Source organism: Alligator sinensis, unplaced genomic scaffold, assembly GCF_000455745.1.
Source record: "Alligator sinensis unplaced genomic scaffold, ASM45574v1 scaffold260_1, whole genome shotgun sequence".
In the NCBI taxonomy this organism is placed as follows: domain Eukaryota; kingdom Metazoa; phylum Chordata; order Crocodylia; family Alligatoridae; genus Alligator; species Alligator sinensis.
This window is the reverse complement of record NW_005842431.1, coordinates 10,823-34,549: the sequence shown is the minus strand read 5'-3', so window position 1 is coordinate 34,549 and position 23,727 is coordinate 10,823. Positions and strand designations below refer to the sequence as shown.

Below are 23,727 nucleotides of genomic sequence, written 5' to 3'. Positions count from 1 at the left end.
TTGGAGAGCAGATCTCTGGGTGGGCACTGGGATAAGATCTTGGGAACCGAGTGGCCTGGAAAGATTTTGGGAAGCTGACCTTGCAGCTGTGCATGGAGGTCTAAGGAATGCAGGGCTGCTTCCCAGTGTTGGTAGTTAAACAAGGGACCTGTTTTGGGGGAGTCTGGTACATGTACAGGGAAAGGACAGAGGGGATGGGAACAGAAACAGCCCGAGAGGGAGAGTCTCAAAGCGCTGTTCAGAGACAGACACTTACCAAGCTTCACCAGGACCAGGTTCGGGTGTCTGGAAGCCAGGTTCCTCAACTCCTGAAAACAGGAACATGGAAATCATGGAAAGAAGTGGCACAAGGCAGTGTTGATACAGGTTAGTGGGCCCAGAACTAAAACTCTGGGCTGTAGTGCTGGAGTCTGTCTCCCTCATCACAGAGGGCAACAGATTGCTGCACAACTGCTCCTACAAGCTTGAGTGTGGGTGGGAGTATCAGATTATGCATACATGTAGATACTGCTAACAGCTGCCTGCTTGTTGTCATTAGCTGCTACAGACCATCTGAATGGTACGCAATCACTGGCTTGCAGATCAGGGACTGGAAGGGGAAAGCTGGGCCTGATCCTTGGTCCCAGTCCTTCTGAAGTCAAAAAGAATCTTTCCATTGACTTTAGTGGGAGCTGGATTAAATGCTGAGACAGCTCTTTACAAAAGGAACATTCCCTGTCTCATAGGACACATGGTCACCCTACACCAGTGGTTCTCAACCTTCTAAGATTTGAGGCATGCCTCAATATACTCAAGGCAGTCCTTGGAAAATGTCAGCTCTTAGTTTGCACTCATTTTTTGACTACAGAAAAATACTAGAGCAATTCTGTTGAAAAGAACTCAAAAAGACCACAACAGGTCAGAGTGTTTTAACGCTATGGAGTCTTATTTGAAAGCTCTTGTGAACTGTATTTACACACCTAATAGTACTACCAAATGTGTGGCACCCTGCGGCACCCTTGAAAGGATCTCAGGTCACCCCAGGGTGCCATGGTACTTTGGGTGAGAATCACTTCCCTATACCCTACATTAACTTCACACACAAAGAACAAGGCTGCAGTCCAAGCACTGAAGAGATTAGAAAATACCAGAATCAAGGTTGCCTGTGTGGCCTCAGCTTGGCCTCTCACACAAACACTTTGGGAGACACTACTGAATTGTTTCCACAGGACCCTGCTTCAGAGGCAGAGGGCCTGGGAACTGAAATGCCTGGTCCTGGGACGGGGACCAGCCTGAGGATCCCAGTGTGTGGTACCCATGCCTGTGCCCCTCTTCAGTAGGCCAACCTGCCTCTTGCAGCATGGGGCCTGGAACCCTCCTTGCTGCTGCCCATGCACCCCAAGAGGCAGATACATTCTCCCAGGTCTCCCCTGTTCCTGTGTCCTGCAGTATAGACAAAGATGCAGCCTGCTACGGTTACAGTGTTCTTACAGTAGAAATAAAAATAAAGCAGGGATGGCTAATGCAGCACTAAACCACCTTCAACAGACAACTTATTTCTGTGAAGGCTCCTCCCAGCTCATGTCACAGGTGGTCACCCCTATGCTGGATATGAGAACTATGAAAGCTTGGACAGAGTCTCTTGCACAAAAAAGCAAGACAATGGGTGGGCAAGACTGGGTTGTGATAACAAGACTGCCATAAGAAAATCACACTCTACTAATGGCTTGCAACCCATTAGGTGTTGAGACAGTGGAGCTTGAGGTACCCAGTACCAGATCCATGCCATAAAATAATAAAAGTGATGGTTAAAAGTGTTGGCAGAGACCTGACACACTCATCACATGCATCTCCAAGCTAATAAAGCCAAAGAAAGAGGCTGAGTCAGTGTCACTAGAGGAAGGCAAGGAAACTACATATACATTTCAACTGAACTAGCAACTAAAGAAGACAAAAGATTAAATATACATTTCAAGCAAAACCTGTAAAAGATGTATTGAATATAGGAAAAATGTCCTGTACATGTCTAAGGCATCCAATGTCTTAAAGAAGTCCTTTTTTAAATACATCGGGTGTAAAAAGAAGGCACTGGGTAACGGGGGGCCCCTGCAGGACACGCTTGGCAATCTGGTGGTTGCACCCAAGGAAAAGGCAGACTTCTTTAACAAATTCTTTGCCTCCATTTTTCTGAGCAGGGACCGGGATTCTGGATGGACTCAAAAGAGGCACCGCCAGGCCTAGGGTCAGGGAGGACCTAGTTAGGGAACTTCTGGTGGGGCTGGATGTGTTTAAATCAGCAGGTCTAGATGATCTCCACCCCAGGGTGCAGAGAGAATTGGCAGGGGTCATTGCAGGGCCCCTGGCATGGCTTTACGAGCACCGGTGGTGGTCTGGCCAGGTGCCAGAGGACTGGAAAAAGGCCAACGTGGTTCCCATTTTCAAAAAAGGGAGGAAGGAGGACCTAGGAAACTATAGGCCTGTTAGTCTTACCTTGGTCCTGGGGAAGCTCTTTGAGAGAATTATCCAGGAGCACATCTGCAAGGGACCACCAGGGGAGATGATGTTCAGGGGCAACCAACATGGGTTCATTAGGGGCAGGTCCTGTCAGACTAACCTGGTTGCCTTTTATGATCAAGTCACAAAATCCTTGGATGCAGAAGTTGCGATGGACGTAGTCTTTCTGGACTTTAGGAAGGCCTTTGACACTGTCTCTCACCCCATTCTCATTAAAAAACTAGGCAACTGTGGCATTGATGCCTACACAGTCAGATGGGTCGCAAATTGGCTGAAGGGTCGAACCCAGAGAGTGGTAGTGGACGGGGCATTTATGACCTGGAGGGAGGTGGGCAGTGGAGTCCCCCAGGGCTTGGTCCTCAGGTCCATATTCTTCAACATCTTTATCAGCGACTTGGACGAGGGGGTGAAAAGCACCTTGTTTACATTTGTGGAAGACACTAAGATGTGGGGAGAGGTGGGCACACTAGAGGGGAGGGACAGGCTACAACTAGATCTGGACAGCAAAAGGCCACAGCAGCCCCCTTGGCTCTCCAGGGAACTAGTGGACCTCCTGCGTCTTAAAAGAAAGACCTACAAAGGATGGAGGACTGGATCCACTATCTAGGAGGAATACTTTGCGCTGGTCCAGACCTGCAGAGAGCAAACCAGGAAAGCCAAGGCTGCGATGGACCTCCAGCTAGCTACAAATATCAAGGATAATAAAAAGTCCTTTTTAGATATGTGGGGAGCCAGAGAAAAAGCAAGGGCAACACTGGACCTCTGCTAAACCAGATGGGACAACTGACAACTGATGCCCAGGAAAAAGCAAACTTGCTAAATGGGTACTTTGCATCAGTTTTCCACCAGTCCCATAAGACACCCCTGCCCACTGCAAGACAGGGAGGCCCAGGTGAGGGAGATACCTTACCCTCCATCAAAGCTGACCTCGTGAAGGAACACCTTGAGAGGCTGGATACCTTCAAGTCAGCTGGCCCTGACGGTTTACACCCCAGGGTACTCAAGGAGCTGGCAAGCATCATAGCCCAGCCTCTGGCACGGATCTTTGAGAACTCCTGGTGCTCTGGTGAAGTGCCTGAAGATTGGAAGAAGGCCAATGTGGTGCCTATCTTCAAGAAAGGGAGGAAAGTGGATCAGGCAAACTACAGGCCCATCAGCCTGACCTCTACCCCAGGGAAGGTCTTGGAAAAGATCAAAGAGGCCATCCTTAACATACTGGCTGACGGTAACATCCTGAGGGATAGCCAGCACAAGTTTGTTGCGGGTAGGTCTTGTTTGACCAATCTCATTTCCTTTTATGACCAGGTGACCTATCACCTGGACAAGGGAGATGAGATTGATGTCATATATCTTGACTTCAAAAAAGCCTTTGATCTGGTATCCCATGAACACCTCTTGGCAAAACTGGCAAACCGTGGCCTCAGCCTCACCACAATCCACTGGCTGGGGAACTGGCTCCACGGTAGGACCCAGAGAGTGGTGGTAGATGGAAGTCAATCATCGTGGTGCGTTGTGACCAGTGGGGTCCCTCAAGGCCCTGTCCTAGGGCCTATGCTATTTAACATGTCTACATCATTGATGAAGATTGGTGTCAGAAGCAGACTGGCCAAGTTCGCTGACAACACCAAACTCTGGGGTAAAGCATCCACACCTGAGGACAGGAGGGTGATCCAGGCAGACCTTGACAGCTAAAATAATAAAAGAACTAACAGCTCATTTTATATTGGGGACTGTAATAGCTCATGTATTGAATATTAAGAAAGAGTCTTTTTCTGTCATTTAGTTTTGTAGCTTGTTGGTAGTTATTAAAGCAAGTCTTTCTGCTATTCATCAACCGAGTGTCATGTCAATTCTTAGAGCACTAGGTTTAAAAACTCATTTCTAAGTGCAACACTCTCCTGAGGGAACTTTGGAACCATGAGATGCTCAGAAAATCCAGAGGATGTCTGCCAAGCAGCCACAGCCCAGCTGAGAGGGGCCAAGGCTCCCTGGGAGTGGGAGGGCAGTCAGGTTGATGAGGCAAGGACACCGGCTAGTGAAGGAGAAAGAGCTAAGGTTTGGGGCATTGGACAGTGAAGCAGAGAAGGAGGAAGGGGCAGAAGATAGGGTGGCAAGGGAAAGGAGAAGAGCAGCCTACCCTACAAGACAAATGGAGGAGCCCATGGAGAGAACCAGGAACAAATTCCCAAGGAGGGACCAGGGCAAGATTACAGAAGACAGAGAGAGAACAGAAGGGAAGATGTGCAGACAGAAGGTAGAAGACTGGGGACTTCCACTGAAAACAAGGGAAGAATCACAAAGAGACTTATACAGCCTCCATGTAAAGTTTTAGTATACAGAGGCACATCTACATGACATGCAGTAGCTACTGTGTGCGCCTATCTCGCTTTGAAAATTTGTTCATGTGCTGCCTTGGCACAGGCGCCAGGTGATAGACGCAGGGGGGTTTCGTGTAACCTTTGGTAGGGGCCTCCATCACCCCGGGGAGTACCCCAATACTCAGCTGCCATGACTTTGCACGTAACTTCAGTGGTGGGGTCTCCCGTTGGAGGTCCCTCGAGGTCGGACATTCCTCCCGATGGATATTCGCGGAGCTCCACCTCCCCTATACCCCTTCCATATGCCAGCCTACGATGGGTCGCCTGATGTCACTGTGGCTTATCCTCCAATCTTGATGGTCTTCATGCTCTCTTAAGTACCAGGTCATATTTCCACCTTAATGACTCACTCTCGTGTCCGTTGGATGTTTGCCTTCTCTGCAGATTTGTGTCTCAGGTTCGGTGCTGGTTACTGATTACTTCCCATGAGTGGCCCTTGTGGCTCGTTACGTTTCCCGGACCTCACGGCTCAAAGTTCTTGCCCACAGCGCGCAATGAAATAAAAAAAAGAAACACAAACACACGGCAACTCCATGCTATACTCAAGAAGAAACAGCAACAAAAAATAAGATGACACAACAAAAAGGAGGACTAGTGGGAAAGAGGGAGATCAAGAGGAACGGTCCTTCTTCTCTCCCTGCCCTGTAGCCTGTGCCTGGCCACATCCCCCGATGCTGCTCCCCTCTTTGCCTCTGGTGAGAGTTCCCTCTGCTCCTCTCCTGGTCAATTCCCCTCCTACTGTCCCGTGTAGCCAAAGCCCAGAGCGTGGATCCGCCTTGCCTTCCACAGTCTCTGATGCTTGGTTCGGGACGGAGTCTTCTCCTGTGCTGCAATGATGGCTGCAACTGGCGTGCAGGCTGTGAGCAGCTGCTGCTGCTACTGCTGGGATTGTCCCTCCCTGTTCAGGACTTTCATCAGCTCGCTGGCGCTGCCTGCGCCGGCATGGAGAGCCCCTGCAGCCTCTCCTGCTCTCCTCGTCTCCCTGCTGAAGCCCACTTTTGAATCAGCTGGCCAGCGTATGTCTCTAACATCACCTGCCGGCTTCAGCTGTATATGAGAGCAGCTAATGAACCGCACAGGTTTTTCTTCTCGGCGTTGTTCCGTCGGTGTTTGGCAACCTAAAGCAGGTGGGTATTCTTTGAATTCAAGGTCTCTTCTCTGAATTTGGGTTCCCCCTGTGCTTATATTCTTTGGATACTATGCATTTATTTAGTGTTTGTATAAATACTAAATAAATTCTCAGTAACCAGAGTTACTGTGCAGTAGCGCTGGTGAACACCTTTTAAGCAACGCTACTGCATGGTAGCCTAATATTACTATGCAGTAGCATCTCAGCATGGTTTTTGTCACGCAATGCTACTGTGTGGTAGTATTGAACTATTGTGCAGCCAGCGTCTCGTGTAGAGATACGTGCAGGAAGAAGAAAACAAAACAACCCCCCCAGGCAATTGATCAAGAATTAGCAGTGGGCAGAAGGATGGACAGAAAGGAGAAAGAAAATATTAATATCAGTTAGAGCAATAGTCATGTAAGTTTTATTTATTTAATACAGTTAGAGATAAACTGTGTCTAATTCAGCTCAGATATGAGGCGTGGTCAGTAAAAGAAACAACTGAAATGTACGCCCAAATCCTGGTATTTAGATATAACAGCGTACTTTGAACTGCTAACAAAGGACATGAAGATAGATACAGGAATAATGAAAACATTGTGGTATAGCAATGCCAACTGAACACAGGTACTGAAAAAAAAGGTAGAAATAAAGGTACAGATAATGGAGTAGTACTGTGCATTAATGGAGGGACAAGTTGTAAAGAAATAAGAGCTACCATAGGAAAAACAGAATCTACTTGGCTCAAAATTACTTGGACAAAGGAGGTAAAAGGAGGGTAACTATTGGGATAGTGCTGGAAGTCTGCTTTAGGTCCACCGGGTCATATCTGGACATGGACAGAGAGCTCTGTAATGTTGTTAGAGAGATAAATATTACTAGGAATCAGATCAATCTGGAACATTTTAATTTACCAGAGGTCAATATTACAATAATGGTAATGCCTTGATACAACACCCAATACATTTGTTCATCAAATATTCACTAAAAAGAGATGTAATGCGCTTTGGACTTAATATAAGTAAGTAATGGGATCATCACAGAATGGCTGATCACAGAAAATACACTTGGACTGAGTGACTCTGATAAATGAAGGGAAATTCTTAGTCAAGTCCATTGGACTGAGGAGCTTAGAGCTGGGAGGACCCACAGTATTTCTTAAGTCAAAGGTGCCAAAACTGTCAGGAATCAACCCCATGCAATAGGAAAAGAATTGGGTTGGCAGGGCTCCAGGCTCAAGTAGGTGATTAACCACCTCAAGGATATTTAATACTCAAGAGAGATCTGCATAGCAGGCTATGTCTTAGAGCAAAGGTGGGCAATTATTTTAACTGGAGGGCTGCTTAGTGACTTTTGGTGAGCTGTTGAAATGCCACAAGGGTAGCCGCAGTGGCGTAGCATGGGGCTCAGGCACCCAGGGGCCAATGCCTGCATTGGCATCCCCACCGGGGACTATCTGAGCAGCGTGCAGCGCCCCCTCTCCCCTCCCATGGCACTTCCACGGGGAAATTGACACCGCGGCACACCGGATGCCGGAGGAGGGGCAGCAACTGGAATTTCTGGCCGTAACAGGTAAATAAATGCCCAAACCGCCGGGCAGGCCATATACCAAACAGGGAACACCCCCTCTCCCCCTAAGTTGGCACTCGGGGGCCACGGCCCCTTCCTGCCCCCCCATCACTATGCTACCGGGTAGGCCCGGCCCTTGACAGGTGCCCCACCCCCAGTTGCCATCTTGGGACTGGAACCCATGACCTTTGCCACTGGAAGTCCGTCCCCTTGGCTCCAGAAGTACTCCATTTGGGAGGGGGGTTGCCATGTTGGGATCAGAAAAAATCAAATCATACACTAAAAGCCATACACTTTAATTTCATTACAAATATATTTTTGTCATGATTTGTGTTTGCATGGTATATACAGAGGTGATTGCATAATAACTAAAAATAAAGCCTTACTCTTGTATATTGTGTGTGGGGTGTGGCTGGGGGTGGGTGCGTGTGTATGGTGGGGTGTGAGGTTTGTGTGTGTGTGGGGGCAGGTTGTAAGGGGGTGTGGCTATGTGTGTTGGGGGCAATAGGGTATGTTGGGGTGTTGTGGGAGCAGGATGTGGTTGTGTGGGCTTTGTGGGGTGTGAGGTAAGGTGGGGGGTGTGGGGACCCCCCCAAACACTCCCCCCATAGCGCACAGCCCCTGCTGCCAGCAGCAGCAGCAGGTGGTGGGTGCTCAGGGCACTCATGGCCCGTACAGGCATGGTTGCCTAGTGGTGCATGGCTCTGGCCAGAACTACACATAGGGGCAGAGTGCAGCCAGGCCAGCCCGCCTCTATTGCGTGGTGCTCCCCACAGCACACATGTAGCTCCCGGTACTTGCACGCCACCGGGGAAAACACTGCACAATGGAGCAGACTGCCTTTACTGGCTCCTGCCGTGCAGGTCCCAGGACTCTGCTGGAAGTGGAGGGGAGTCACGCCCCCTGCTTCCCAGCAGAGTCCCATGACCTGTATGTATGGCAGGGGATGGGGAAGGCAGCCAGCTCCATTGTGCAGGGCCTCCTCCAGCGGTGTGTGGGTTCCAGGAGCTGCACGTGCATCATGGGGAGCCCTGTGTGATAGAGGTGGGCTGGCCTAGCTGCGCTCCTTGCCACCACCTGCAGCTCTGGCTGGAGACATGTGCCACCGGGTAGCAGCACCTGTGTAGGCCACAAACACCCTGAGCACCCACTGCCTACTGTTGCCACCAGCAGCAGGGGCTGTGCGTTATGGGGAGAAGTGTGTGGAGAGTCCCCACACAGCCCCACCCAGCCACAACCACAGTCACACCCTGCCCACCCAAGCTCTGTGCTTGTGCTGCCCCCCGGGCATGGGCTCTGTTCTCACCAGCCCCATGCTTCACACTCCCGCCCAGCTGCAGCTCCCCCTTCCCCCACCGCTTCCCTACCTGCTGCTCAGAGCGAGCGCTGCAGCAGGGAGATGAGGAAGATCCGCTAGACACCGGGGAAGCCAAGCAGGTCCCCCAGAGACTGCAGCAGTGGCAGTAGCAGCCCTACCTGGAAGCTGTGTCCTGGCTTGGCCAGGCCCTTCTGCACATGAGGGTGGGAGTGAGGCACGGGGGAGCTGGGCGGGCTACCTGTTGGGCACCTGTGGGCTGGATCTGGCCCACGGGCCATATTTTGCCCACCCCTGTCTTAGTGCTTAAGAAGTGAAGGGATACAGTGAGAAGCCAGGCTAAATTAAGCTGTGGAAGAAATTAGAGAAGGGGTCTAAAGTCATACAAATAAAAAAGCAATGAAAGACAATGTGGAGCTGCTATGCAGTGAGGCTGGAGTAAAGACTATGGATAATCTAGGCCAGGGGTGTTCAGCTTCTAAGTGGCTGGGGGGGCCGCACCCCCCTCCTGCCACTAGCAGGGGCTGCACTACCAGAGGCAACACCAGCAGGGTACATGCCCACCCCCACTACTGCTGCACCCCAGGCCCCCTTGCTGCTGCTCCCTTTGCACTGTGCACCCAGGCACCCTGATTCAGCCTTCACTCCCCAACTGCAAGCTGTCCCACTGCACCACACCCCTCGGGTGTCCCATGCTGTGGACTCCCCCAGTTGCACTGTGTTGCACTTCCCCAACTCCTGAACCAGGAACAAGGGCAGAAAGGGGAAGTTGGAGGGAAGCCTGGAGTCCCTGGCTACTGTTAGTTCAGCTGGAGCAATGTGGGGAACAAGCTGCCAGGTGGGAACCTAGAGACTGCAATTTACCCCTTGTGGGGCATGGGGCCCACAAGCTGCCAGTTGGACAGCCCTGATCTAGCACAACCCCAACATTAAATTGGATACTTTGCCTCACTTTTCCATGACAGTCTTGCTCATAAGAACAAAGGCACAAAAATGGAAATTGTCATAACTAAGGTGAAAACAAAACTTGAGGAGCTTAATGTGCGAGTCAGGGGTGAATCCTGCACATGAAACTGCAGATCCAGCAGCAAAGATTAAAAAAAAAACCCCAAAAAACATCTATCAAGATAAGGGGAGGCCCTCTGATTGGAGAATAGCAATTATAGGTCCTGTATTTAAGGTGAAAGCATGATCTGGGCAACTACAGACATGTATGTCTGACCTCAATAATATGCAAGGAAAGTATTAAGACCTGGCAGAAAAGGGAAAATGGGACACAAAACAACACTTGTTTACTAGGCCTGTGTGAAATTTCGCCACCAGTTTTGTTTCGACCTGTTTCGAGGTTGAAACAGCAAAATCGAAACAGAACAGATACGGTTGAAACAGCCTCGAAACAAGATGAGGCAAGTCGAAACGTTTCGCCGCTGTTTTGCCCATAGGATATAATGGGAAGGTTGAAACAGCCTATAACTTTGTTATTTCTGGCCAGATTTGGATGAAACTTGCAGGAATGGTAGCCCCTTCGAAGGGCATGAAGCATGTCAAGTTTCAAAACGATAGGTGCAGGGGGTTCAGAGAAACTGCACCCCAAAATCTTGAGAGCAAAACTCATGTCATGTGTATGTGTTAAGCCACAGCAGGGTCAAAACTGCAGGAATGGTGGCTGCTGCTGAGGACACAAAGCCTGCCAAGTTTCAAGGCCACAGCAGGGTCAAAACTGCAGGCATGCAGGAAAACTAGTATTAACGGTCATAGTCTGGACATCCTAGTTGTGAAGTAGTTTTTTCCTAATGTTGAGCCTGAAACGATCTTCCAGGAGTTTGGGACCATTACTCCTGGTTTTTCCCAAGAGTGCCCTGGTGAACAGTTGTTCACCAAGCCCTAGATGTATGCTTCTGATGTAGTGGTAAGCTGCTACCAAGTCCCCTCTCAGCCTTCTCTTTTTCAGGCTAAAGAGTCCCAGGTACCTCAGCCTTTCCTCATATGGCTTGCTGTGCAAATCTCTGATAATATTGGCAGTCCTTCTCTGGACTCTCTCAAGCTTTACCACGTCCTTGTTAAGGTGTGGAGCCCAGAATTGGATGCAGTACTCCAGCTGCGGTCTCACCAGTGATAAGTAGGGCCGCGTAGAGCGGGAGAATCACTTCTTTGCAATGGTTTTGCTGGAGATGCATCAATTGATGCATGCCAGCGTATTGTTGGCCCTGCTGGCTATAGCATCACACTGCCAGCTCATGTTCATACTGTGGTCAATTATTACCTTCAGGTCTTGATGACAAGTGATGGGGGATCTTCAGTTCTGCTGCCTGATGAGAGGCAGCAGTTGCACAAGCACCCATGTCATGAGTTTTGCCTGTCAGCAGCTAGGGGTGCAGGGCCCCAGAACCCCCCTGCACCCATCTCCTTAACAGCTGGCAGGCTTTGTGGCCACAACAGGGCCTAGCAGCCAGGCCTGCACTGGTTTCTCCCCTCCTCTGCCCCAAGACAGACAGTTGCACAAGCACCCATGTCATGAGTTTTGCCTGCCTGTGGCCAGAGGTGCAGGGCCCCAGAACCCCTGCACCTATGTCCTTGTCAGCTGGCAGGCTTCATGGCCTCAGCAGGGGCTAGCAGGTCTGCAGCTTTCACCCTGCTGCGCCTTAACACAAACAGTGTCACCCATGTCACAAGTTTTGCTTGTCTGCAGCTTGAGGTGCAGTTTCCCTGAACCCCTGCACCTATCTCCTTGAAACTTGGCAGGCTTCATGGCCTCAGTAGGGGCTAGCAAGCCTGCAGTTTTGACCCCACTGTGGCTTAACATATACATGTGACATGAGTTTTGCTTTCAAGATTTTGGGGTGCAGTTTCCCCGAACCCCCTGCACCTATCTTCTTGAAACTTAGCAGGCTTTGTGGCCTCCACAGGGGCTAGCATGCCTGCAGTTTTGACCCCGCTGTGGCTTCACGCATACACATGACACAAGTTTGCATTCAGGATTTTGGGGTGCAGTCTCTGAACCCCCTGCACCTATATCCTCAAAACTTGGCAGGCTTTATGTCCTCAGCAGCAGCTAACATTCCTGCAGTTTTGACCCTGCTGTGGCTTAAAGCATACACGTGACATGAGTTTTGCTCTCAAGACTTTGGGGTGCAGTTTCTCTGAACTCCCTGCACCTATCGTTTTGAAACTTGACATGCTTCATGCCCTTCGAAGGGACTACCATTTCTGCAAGTTTCATCCATATCAGGCCAGACATGACAAAGTTATAGCCTGTTTTGACCTTCCCCATTATATCCTATGGGCAAAACGTCGAAACAGGGTCGAAACAGCAAAACGTTTTGATGGAACGGAACGGAACAGCCATTTCGACTTGAAACACAAGTTGAAACGGACCACTGTTCCGTTGAAACATCGAAACACTGATCGAAACAGAATGCTTCCGTTTTGCACAGCCCTATTGTTTACCACATTAGACTATTTCAACCTAACCTGCCCACTGTCTTTGAGAAGAAAACTTTTTTTTAGACAAAAGGCAATATGACCTCTCTCGCCTATCTACATATTAGTAAAGCAGTTGAAATAATTTCTGTATATGGCACTGTTAATAAAGCTGAAGACTGGGATTTGTGGACATACTGCAAGATAGGGAAAGGAGCTGACCCAATGGAAAATAGAAATGGGTGGTACTGAAACAGGGAGTATCAAGCTGGAGGAGGTTACCAGTGGAGTTCCTCAGACATCAGTCTTATGACCAATTTTTGTTTTAACTTTTTTGTTAATGACTCTTGGCACAAAAATACAGGAGAAGGGTGCTATTTGCTGATGATACAAAATGTGAAGGCACCATCAGTACAAAGGAAGATCAGGATAATCCTTTGACACTGTCTCTCACCCCATCCTCATCAATAAATTAAGCGACTGTGGCATTGATGCCTACACAGTTGGATGGGTAAAAAATTGGCTGATGGGGCGCACCCAGAGAGTAGTGGTGGACGGGTTGTACTCAACCTGGTAAGATGTGAGCAGTGGGGTACCCCAGGGCTTGGTCCCTGGGCCCGCACTGTTTAACATCTTCATCAGCGTTTTGGACGAGGGGGTGGAAAGCACGCTGCCCAAGTTTGCTGATGACACTAAGATGTGGGGCAAGGTGAACACACTTGAAGGGAGAGAGAGGCTGCAACTAGATTTAGACAGACTACAAAAGTGGGCAGACGAGACTAGAATGGGGTTCAATGTCGACAAATGCAGAGTGCTGCACCTTGGGAGAAGGAATCCACAGCATACATACAGGCTGGGGAGTTCCCGTCTTGAAAGCACAGAGGTGGAAAGGGATCTTGGAGTCATTATTGACTCCAAGATGAACACGAGCCGCCAATGCCAGACCGCAGCCAGCAAGGCCAGCCATACCTTGTCATACATCCAAAGGTGCATCTCAAGCCGGTCCAGAGAGGTGATACTCCCCCTCTATGCGACTTTGGTCAGGCCGCAGTTGGAGTACCGTGTCCAGTTCTGGGCACCACACTTCAGGAGGGATGTGGACAGCATCGAGAGGGTCCAGAGGAGGGCCACTTGCATGATTAGGGGGCAGCAGGGTAGGACCTATGAGGAGAGACTGAGGGACATGAACCTGTTCAGCCTCAGCAAGTGGAGGCTGAGGGGGGACCTGGTGGCTGCCTACAAGCTCATCAGGGGAGATCAACAGCAAATAGGTAGAGCCCTTTTCTCCCCCGCACCGCCTGGGGTGACAAGGAACAATGGTAATAAGCTGATGGAGAATAGGTTTAGGTTAGAGATCAGGAGGCAATATTTTACAGTTAGGATGGCCAAAATCTGGAACCAACTTCCCAGGGAAGTGGTCCTCGCCCCTACCTTGGGCAAATTCAAGAGGAGGTTGGATGATCACCTGTCTGGGGTCTTGTGAACCCAGCATTCATTCCTGCCTGTGGCAGGGGTCAGGCTAGATGATCTGTTCATGTCCCTCCTGACCCTAGCTACTATGAAACTACAGAAAGAACTGGCAACCTTAATGCCTGGAGTAAATGAAGTGAGATTCAATTCAATATTGCAAACTGCAGTCATGCACGTAGCAATCAGAGTCAAGAACTTCTTCTATCTGTTGGGAATTGCCCAGTTGGAAATGTTGGAGAAAAAGAGCTACCAAGGCATCATAGGTGACCAGAGGAAGAATATGAGGCAACAACATAAAGCAGTTGTGAACAAGACAAATACAATCCTAGGATACATCAGTCAAAGTATTTTCAATGGAGATAAAGTTTTAGTGCTGTTGTACAAGGCCTCCGTGAGCCATTCTCTGGAATACTGTGGACAATTCTGGCCACACATGTTCAAAAAAAGATGAATTCAAAATGGAAGAGAAATGAAAAAGGCCACTAGGTTGATCAGATATATGGGCAGCTCATTTTATGAAAGCGGACTAGAAGACCTTGGTTTGTTTGGCTTAGCAAAAAGGAGACTGAGGTGGAATATGAACATTGCCCATCAGTGCATCAAAGAGTAAACACCAGAGAGGGGAAAAGGCTATTTAAGCTAAAAAGACAATGTTGGCACAACAAAACGGTAAAAACTAGCCAGGGATAAATAGAAGCTGAAAATTAGAAGAAAGTTCCTAATGGTAAGATCTAGCAGATTCTGGAACATCTTCCCACCCAGGACAGAAAGCCTAACTGCTTTTAAGATGGTGCTTAGTAAGTTATGGATCAGGATAGAACAATGTAGTGTCTGTGATAGCAGGGAATGAGACTCATTGATCCAGGGGTCCCTGCCAGCCCTGTGTCTCTATGATAATTTTATTGCTAAATAAGCTACCTTGCTAAAGGGGAGCGGCAGGAGCTCAGCCTACAGTGAGGTGCTTGCTCTGATATTTTCAGTATAAACTGGCAGCTGAAGAACAGTATGGCCACATCCAGATGAGTGTGAATATACAACATGTGGCAGTGCAGACTAGTCTTCAGTGCCACACACTGCACATGCAGGTATTCCCCATACTGCTACCTTGCAGCGCGAGGAGGTGGAGGTGGGGGAGCTGACCCTAGGAGATCCTGGGGTCAAAAAAACCCATGTTGAAAAAAGCAGGATAGCACATGTGGAGGCAGTGTGCGCACCCCAAAACCGGAGCCTGGCCGGCTGGAGATACACTGAAGCTAGTTGCCAGCCAGCCTTACTGCTGTGGCTGCAGCCCCAGGAGGCTCCCAGGACCCCAGGTAAAGCTGCTGGGGCCAGCACAGGTTGCTGGCCCAGCTTCCCTTACCCCATCCGGGGCAACCTGCCATGTGCCAGAGTGCATGTGGCACAGGTGTTCCCTGGGGACAAGTAGCAGTAGGTAGCCACAGAATGGCCCCCCACCCCTGCCTCTCCCCTTATTAGTGCAGCCCCCCTGCAAACAAGGGTACCTTGCTCAACCATTACTAAAGTATATCACCTCCCTGTTGGTGGCCTCCACCCATCCAGCAACCCAAGGTTCCTTCATAACATTTATGCCTTTGCCAATGTGCCTGCTTTGGACAGTGATGCCATGTACAGTATATAATAATAGTCATGTAAAAGAACAACTCATGCCTCACACTCTGCATCAGTGCCCTCTCACTGCCATTTGGTAACTCCTCACCAGTGGCAGACTTACCATTTGGGACAGCTGACTGGCAGCAGAAAGCACAGCTCTGCTCAGGGACAGAAGCATTTTGCACAGGGAGCTGGTTGAAAAGGGAATGGAGTCCAGTCCCTGATCACTTGTGAGATTGCCCCACAGCTGGACAGAAATTCTCCTGCACTCTGTGGTGCTATGACCTGTAGCTGCCAGAAGAGAATACCACAGTGTGGGGGGAAAGGAGGGATTTGGAGAAGGAAAGAGGAGTTAAGAGATAGGAAAGGCTGGGGATCCTAATCACTTATGGATTTGTAACTGGTGCCCTGAGTAGCAAGGATAGGATCAGAATATGGGTTGATTCTCTGGCAATAGGGCCTTATAGCTCCTGGAAAAAGGTCTTTTCTTCATGCTGGATCTCTCTGGGATAACAACAGCCTGCAGGCATCAGGCTCATAGTGATCTCCCAGCAAGGTGCAGAGAAAAAAAGGGGAAACTGGCACTGCTTCTTCAGCTATGTTCCCATTTCGTCTCTGAGTCAGCGTACTGCTTCTCCATCCTCGCCCCCTCTGATCCTTGTCCCAGAGATGAATCAGCCTTAAACAGTCTCAGAGCAGCAAATGCTACAACCCTCATCCAGTTGAGCAGGATGGGAACTGCACTTTCCATGTGTTTTTGCTCATATGATATAGCAGTTGTCCCTGGAATCCATGCTCACTAACTCCTGCCATGCAACTGATCCATTGTCATCCTGACCCAGGTCAGGGGTCTGAAGCTAGCCCATAAAGTCCAATTTGTTCCCTACACTTCTTTATGTCTGATCCTTGTGCCAGGAGAGGAAGTCTTGCCTGTGCTCTAGTCTATAAACTAACCATCAAAGACTATGCTAGGGTTAATTGCTTATCAAGGAAACAAAAAACTCACTGGCCTTAAGCACTTTAAAAACAAAGCCAACACTTCCCACAGACTGGTGGGTGAAACCTGAAACATTGGCAGAAAACTTGCCTCTGAAGCACAGAGCTGCAGGCTGTTCTATGAGACTGTTTAACCATAAACCACATCCAAAATCCTAAGGCTTGTTCTTGCTTTATACAGCTAAGAGGATCCATTGGAGATTTTTAACATCCCAGAAGAGCTGGACAAATAACAGAGTTCTCAGTTTGATCCAAAACAATATATTTTGACTATGTAATTAAAAACAAAATGTTTAACTTTGAAGTAATTTTAGAAATTTATAACAAAGGACATTTCAGAATGAAATGTCATATAGAACCAAAGAAATACAATGTTTAACATCTTTCAAATGAAATGAAATGTTTTTTTTATTAATCTTTTAAAGAGGTTTTTTTCCCCCTGAAATGGGTAATTTGGCAAAATTGACACAGATTCACAAACCATTTCATGTTCACCAGTTTGGTATTTCTCACAAAAAAAAGATTTTGGCCAAAAAAAATTGCCTGCCTCTACTTTTTGTGCGGGCCAGGAGCGACCCTAGCCCTTTTCGCGCTGCACACGGGCTGTGGCCAGCAGCCCGGGCACGCCGGGGCAGAGAGGGAAGGCCTTCGAACTGGAATTAGGCACGGACGCGTAGCAGTAGTTTAAAAGATTATTTACTTACACCGAGATGGCAGTGGTGTAGGCTGGAAAACTTGCTTAAGTTGCAGTTACAGACAGGAAAAGAAGAGAAGCGGACAAGAGTTCTAGACTCGTGAACTCTAGCCCAATCCGGCTGAAGGCTCTGAACACACAAACCCGTCGTGTCAGCCGAAGAAAGTACTCGTCCGGAAGAGCTCTGAATAAACTCACACGAAGTTTGCTAGGCTCCGTGGGTCCTTCTGCTCACTCATTCACACGAAGTTTGCTAGGCTCCGTGGGTCCAGTTCTTTTGTGCACGGGAAGGGATACATCTGGATTGTGCTCAGCGACGGGGAGAGGCTAGAGGTTGATCAGGCCTCTGTTGCCTGCTTTAAATGCACTGGGTCCGTAAGGATCCGCAGCGCTTAGAGATCTTCACACAGCGTGAAGTCTCCTCCTCCCTTGTTCGTGGAGTCCTCCAACTTGGGCGGAAACCACCCAAGCCTCTTATAGCAAGCCAATCACTAGCCGCCACGTGTGAATAATTTAGAACTGGACAATAATGGGACCCAAATTAGCATACAAATGGCGGGAACTCTTTGCAATGAGCATTTCTGTGCTGCAACAAAGAAATGCACCCTGCAAAGAAAGCTTCAAATTGGCGGGAAATTCTCCCTTGCACCGGGGTTCTCTTTTGCAGCAGAAAACTCCACCGTGCAAGGAAGCTGCAATTTAGCGGGGACAATTTAGCAGTGCCGAAGCGCACACAAACAAAAATCACACCCTTTGGGTTGTGACACTTTTCAGGACCAAGGGCTCCAAAGTCTTTTGTTTATACCCAATTTTCAACATTTAAATAGCAGGACCAGAATTTAAAAGACAGAATTAAATGTTCAGGGGTAAGACAGTCTCTGCTTCTAGCTCACAGGTCTGGGCTCTGAGGTCTGGTCCAGATTCAGTTTCTCCAAAGTTCAGGCTCTTTGGATCTCATGTTCATTTTGGGACATTCTTTCCCCTCATGGTGTCAGAGGTTAAAGATTGAGAGATGCAAAGGCAGGTTTTCCCCAATACCTGTCAGAGAAGGTCCAAGCATGCTTGCTCCTGCCTCAGTGCTGGAGTTTAATGAAAGGGCTTTGTAAGTTCTCCCTAATGGAATATTCAACCTCTCCCCCTCCAGGATGGGAGCATTATAAGACGGAAAAAAACAGAAAAGCAAATTGAAAGTACAAGAAAGGAGCAGATTTCCTCCCTGCCCAGGCCCCTGAGAGCAAACTCTGTTCTCCACTCAGTTCTTTTTCCTCCTAATTCCTCCCTGCCTGTCTAAAGCTGGGCAGGTAACATGCGCCTGTTTTCTTCCCTTCAGAACCCCAGTGTCCTTAACACTGGAGTACAATTCTTTCAGTGCTCCATAAACGTGTCCCAGCTTTTTCTTGCTGTGGTCCCATTCATGTGCTTGCCTAGCCACACAGGGTGCATCCAGACACACAGGGATGTTTGCTTCCTCGGGGCCAAGAAGCAGCAGCACACCTTGTGCCACTTCAACTGTGACAAGAGGGAGAAGGAAAAGCAAGTCCAGTCTTGCAAGATCTCCAAAGACATTCTGCTTGGCACTGAGGACAAAGCTGGGTATCTTCAGTCTGGCAAAGCCTGCTTCATGAGAACCTGGTAGACACAGCATTGATCAGGGTGTCCCTAAGCTCAGATCTGTAGAGCTGGAAATTAGGTCTTCTTAGCCTGAAGGCATTCAACCCCAGAATTCTCCCACTTACCACTGGGCTGAAGAGTCTTGTTCTCTTTTGTTAACTGTCTCCTTTGGCCCATGAATTTTACACGCCAAACGACAGAGTGGCACAGCTGCAGCAGGAAGAGTGCAAGATGACCCCTTGCCAGCTTAGTCTCTAGGCAGGTGGTTAGAGTACTGCCACAGGAGGTAAGAGCTGTAGTTTGAACCCTCTCAAGTTGAGAAGGGGCACTGAATCTAGGTCTTCCTCTTTCTGGGCATGTGCCAGTTTCACTACGCTATTACATAAAAGGTGGACTGCAACATCACTACCATTGCTTACTGCTTTTTAAATGTTAAGTGAGAGACAGTCATCCTCACACAAAGTGATGGCTCAGGTGCCAAAGCCCTGGAGGGGATTTCTCTGGGAATCCTAAATCTCACAGAAATATGCAACTCAAGGCAGCAAGTAGGTACTAAAGACCCAGAGAGACAAGTTTTCTTCAGTACTTCCCACTGCCTAGCTTAAGCATCCCTTCACTAAGCAGGCTGGCTGTTGAGAACCTCATTCCAACACCCAACTCTTTCCACTCACTGTACATGAAACTTGGGTTTGTTACTTCTTTTGCAGGAGACAGGTAAGCAGGTGATGTTGAGTATCACCAAAGTCTTTCCATGAATCCTGATGTCCCTTCACCTACCACTCTTTAGAGATGCCAGGTAAGAATTCATACACTGCACAGAAAGATTATGTTTTAAGGATGCCAAAGAAAAGCTCCTGACAGAGTCAATGAGTTATGCCTACAGAGCAGAGGATGACTAATGTACAGTAAATACAGCCTGGCGTCATACACTGAACAACGAAGGTAAAACAACATGCTACCAAAAAACATTATTAAGGGTGCAAAAGCACTCAAAATTTTGGAAATCTGAGACATAGTTGCCTACACAATCACAATTTGGCCCTCCGGTATGTCTGCATAGTTACTGTCTGGACAGAGAATATTGCTTCCCGTACAGGAAAACCCTCCCTCATTTAGTGCACCAGAGGGATGGTTCTGCCTTAACAAATAGCATTGGTATCACCGGCATTGCTCCATGCACGCCCCAGGCCCTGTTTATTGTACATTAGTCACAACCTGCTCTGAGGATAAAAATCATGGATTTCCTCGTAAGCTTTTCTGTGGCCTCCTGCACTACAGTATCCAGTTCATACAATTCATAGTTTAATTATATGCATCTTCAAAGCACTCTGGGCTGGCAAGAGGATGAGAACGCTCCCATACTACAGAAGAGGAGCTCAAGAACGAGGCGTCCTCCACCTTCTCCCACCCCCTTCCGCACCACCTTGCCTGCCGGTCCTGTCCAGCCCCTCAACCCTGGCTCCAGCTGGATTTTAACCTTCCCCAGCCAGTCTCTGACCCAGCAGAGCAGGCTTAAGCTGCAAGGCTTTCCAAAAGCTGTTGCTTGGCCAGAAGTTGAGCTTCCCATGGAAAGCCAAGAGAACACCCCCGATGCACAGCCCCGCCCCACAGCAGGTGGAGGCTGGAAGAGTTCAGAGAGGAGGCTGCCAGAATTTGTTTCTAAACGTGGGCAGAGCCCCCGCCGCTAAACCTTCAAGAATGGACCTTATAAACAGAACAATACACCGAGCTGCAGAAGAGCTCAGACCAGACGATTAAATGTGTTAAGCAACGCAACAGCCCCAGCCATGGAAACAACACCACGCAACACCGTCCCCCGGCCCCGCCCCGCACATCGCCCGCGCGGCAACTGCGGAGGGCGGCGCAGGCGCGGAAGCTTCCTTAGCCCCGCGCGGCGCGCGATGACGCGCCCCGTGACGTCACGCGGCGGGGTCCCGTTCTGACCTGTTCGTGTGGCCCGCCCCGCGCTTGGGCGGGCCCGCGGGCTCAGGCCGGCCCCGGCCCGTCCGCCCCTTGCTGCGGTCTCTACCTGTTCCCTGCTGCCGAGTGCCTGCCCCGGGGCCGCCCCAGCCCTGCCTCCTGGGTCAGGCCCGGTCCCAGCGCGCCGGCTCAATCCCAGCCCGTGGGGGCGGCCCAGTGCTCAGGGTAGGGAGGGGGCAGTGCCAGGGCCCAGCCTTTGCCCAGGGGGGCAGCTGAAGCCCCACAAGCCCAAGTCTGGCCTGCAGGGCTTGATCCAGCTTGTGGACTGGCCCCACACGCCTCATCAGGCCCCTGGGAACCCAAAGCTTGAGCACCGCTGTTCGGGACTAGCCAGAGTAGACGTACATCTGGCACAAACTTCCATGAGCCCAAACTCGCTGTACCAGATGCTGCTCCTTTCTTCTGGCAGAACAAAGTTGCTCTGTTTCCAGATCTTGATTTAGGAGAAGGAACTTGCATCTGCCTAGAAATGGCAGGAAGTTGCTGGTATTTTGAACAAGGGGAGCAGATTGGATTCAAGTGTTACACACCTTCAAACACTGGTTCCCAACCTCTGTTGACTCCAAGCACCCTTGAAAATGCCAACCCTTAGCTTTTGTTTCATTTTTGACCATGGAAAAATGGAAGAGCAAGTCTTTTGTTGCAAAGATCTCAAAAAGACCCCCCCCCCCCCCCCCCCCCCTCCCCCCCCAGGCCGGAAGTCTACCTTCCCCGCAATGGCTGAATGCTTTGAGCACCATGCATCTGGGTTTATTTTGTGAATCATGTTTGCATGCCTAACACTGTGGCACACTGCATCACCCTTGAAAGGATCTCAGTATCCCAAGGGTGCAATAGCAACCTGGTTGAGAATCATTGTTAAGTCAGGAATTAGACATTGCTGGTTGTGGATAGGGAGCTGAGATGTGATTGTCAAGTTTTCTCCATATGCTCTTGCCCTCAACAGGCAAACACTTGTGTCCATGAAAGTATTCATGTAAATGGCCCTGGCCCACCAAATCGGTGAGACTCTTAAAATGCACTCTTTTTTTTTTTAATGGAATAAGTTGTCACCTGTGAAAGCTTGTGCCTCTTTGAACCAGGTAATTGCTAAAGGTTACCCTGCCCTGCTTTCAGTGCAGAAGTGTTTGTGAGAATCAGTCCCCATGAACCTACTTTCCCAGTAGTATAAGTGGGAGTTGGGGGGGGGGGGGGGGGGAAGATGACCAGGCACCCACTTCAAGGAGGCTCAAGAACAGCATCCATTATTGCAGCCAGCCTAGTCTTTGTTGCCACTCAGAGGTGTAGACAGGCTGTTCTGTGCCCTGGGCAGCCATGATTCATGGGGGGTTGCACCTGCTGCCATGTAGTCAGCCAGTGCTGCACCAGCAGCTGTGTTTGCACCCTGCCACAAAGGCAGTGCTGGGGGCTGCTGCCCTGGGTGCCTCTCCAGTTTCACTACTGCTACCACTGCTGCCCAGGGCATACTGGCCTTGGTAGTTATGCGTTTTCCTATGTTTTTCTTTGTTTTCCATGATTTTCTGTGTCTAAGTGTTTTTCTAATGATTTTATTTTTTTGGACATAGATTTTTATTATCATTTCCTTTTTTCTGCTCAGCTGTTCCCAGCCACTGATATTATCCCTGAGTGGATGAGAAAATGGTACTTTTTTTTAGAATGTAGAGAATTTGCAGTTATGTAACCAGCAGAAACTCCCTATGCCTGAAGAAGGGTGATTGGACCTTAAAGCTTGCCAAGAACTTTTTTCCAACTACTCGGTCTAATAAAAGTTATCACATCTACTCAAAGAAACTTGCCTGCAGTTATGTAAAGCTTTTGCATGGATTTTTAAAACCCTGATAAAGACAGGAAAGGCTGAAATTTTTGACTGATTTTTTCTCCCGAATGCACACGTGTGTGTGTGTGTGTGTCTAATAAGCAAGAAGTATTATTTGAGAGTTTTGAATATTAATCTAGGTTATTATAGGTGAGTCTAGCAGTACCATCTATTTGTAAGGTTGTCTTACACTTCCATTATAATACTTTTTAATTGTTTTGCTGAACTTAAACCTTTTGGCCTAAAATTTTCCATCCTTGTTGTGTCTCAGGCTATTTTTTTTAATTCAGCCGAAACAACTTACCTGTTCTGAGAATAAGAGAAAAATACATTGTTTAGAATGTTTAAAAAAATGGTGCATCTTTTTCTTTGAGAGGCTCTAGAGAGTTAAAATTTGTCACAAGGTTGGCCTTTCTGTTAGAGATGTACTTTTTGACACTGGTGAAAATCTGCCTTGTTTGGCTGATTTATAAACATTCTGAAAAATTACAGAGGAATGCGTCCAGTAGAGACTTCCCTGAACCTTTGGGAGCATGTCCAGTTCCTTAAACTTGCCGAGTAGATCGTGCATGCAGCATCTGCTCAAAGCCAAAGAGCATGCTGCATTTCATGACTCTCCCTGAAATGGTTGCCTGGGCTGGAATAGAGAGCCTATCCTGTGCTATGAACAGTCCTGTTTACTGTGGACCGTGCAGCAGGGAGGAAGAAGCCACCTGATTCAAAGGCAGAGGGGTCAAAAGTCTGACTAGAGACACGGAAAGGAAAAAGTGGGAAAAGGAGCCTGGTGATCCAGAACTGGAGGGTAGTTCAGAAGGCAGAAACTGACTGGGACTTGCAGAAGCTGGAATTTACGGGACAAAGAGACTTGGACTGGAAATGGGTAGGGATTTGCAGTGTGTAGGAGATGGCCTCAGATGTTGAAGCCTGAGCAAGAGATTAGCATTGGCTGTTCAAGGAAACTGGGATGAAAAGTCTGAGGTGTAGGTATTAAGACTAAGCACAGAAGGAGAATGGGACATGCAGCTGTGAGAGGGAGGAGATAGGATTGGGGCAGGGCAGGGCAGGTTAGAAGGAGGGCAGATGGGTCAATGGGCACTGAAGGTTTTGTCATGTGGAGCAATCAGAAGGGTCAGAATGGAGGGTCCGATTGTTCCAGCTCTGCTGGGAACCATATGAGTGCCAAAATGATACCACAAAGTGACATTTCTGGGTTTCTTCAGTTTTTTTAATCTCTCAGAAAATTTCACACAAAGAACTACATTG

General features: G+C 48.8%; 1 protein-coding gene and 1 long non-coding RNA gene across 4 annotated transcripts in view; one reads left to right on the top strand and one right to left on the bottom strand.

The window, feature by feature from the left end:
• Positions 1-20,774, bottom strand: part of LOC102369227 (C-factor-like) — a 26,772-nt gene extending 5,998 nt beyond the window's left edge. The window contains exons 1-2 of one of the 2 annotated variants that reach the window (XM_025211827.1): positions 20,698-20,774; positions 257-308 (exon numbers count right to left, since the gene is read on the bottom strand). The gene's annotated coding sequence lies outside the window, so the exon portion shown is untranslated. The remainder of the gene's footprint in view (positions 1-256; positions 309-20,697) is intronic. The other variant, XM_025211828.1, reaches the window with a different exon arrangement.
• The window catches only part of LOC102386687, a 4,779-nt gene continuing 1,671 nt past the window's right edge, over positions 20,620-23,727 (top strand). The window contains exons 1-2 of one of the 2 annotated variants that reach the window (XR_324605.2): positions 20,620-20,751; positions 21,595-21,650. This is a non-coding gene — a long non-coding RNA (uncharacterized LOC102386687). Of the gene's footprint in view, positions 20,752-21,398; positions 21,731-23,727 lie in introns of those variants that run through there. The other variant, XR_003095633.1, reaches the window with a different exon arrangement.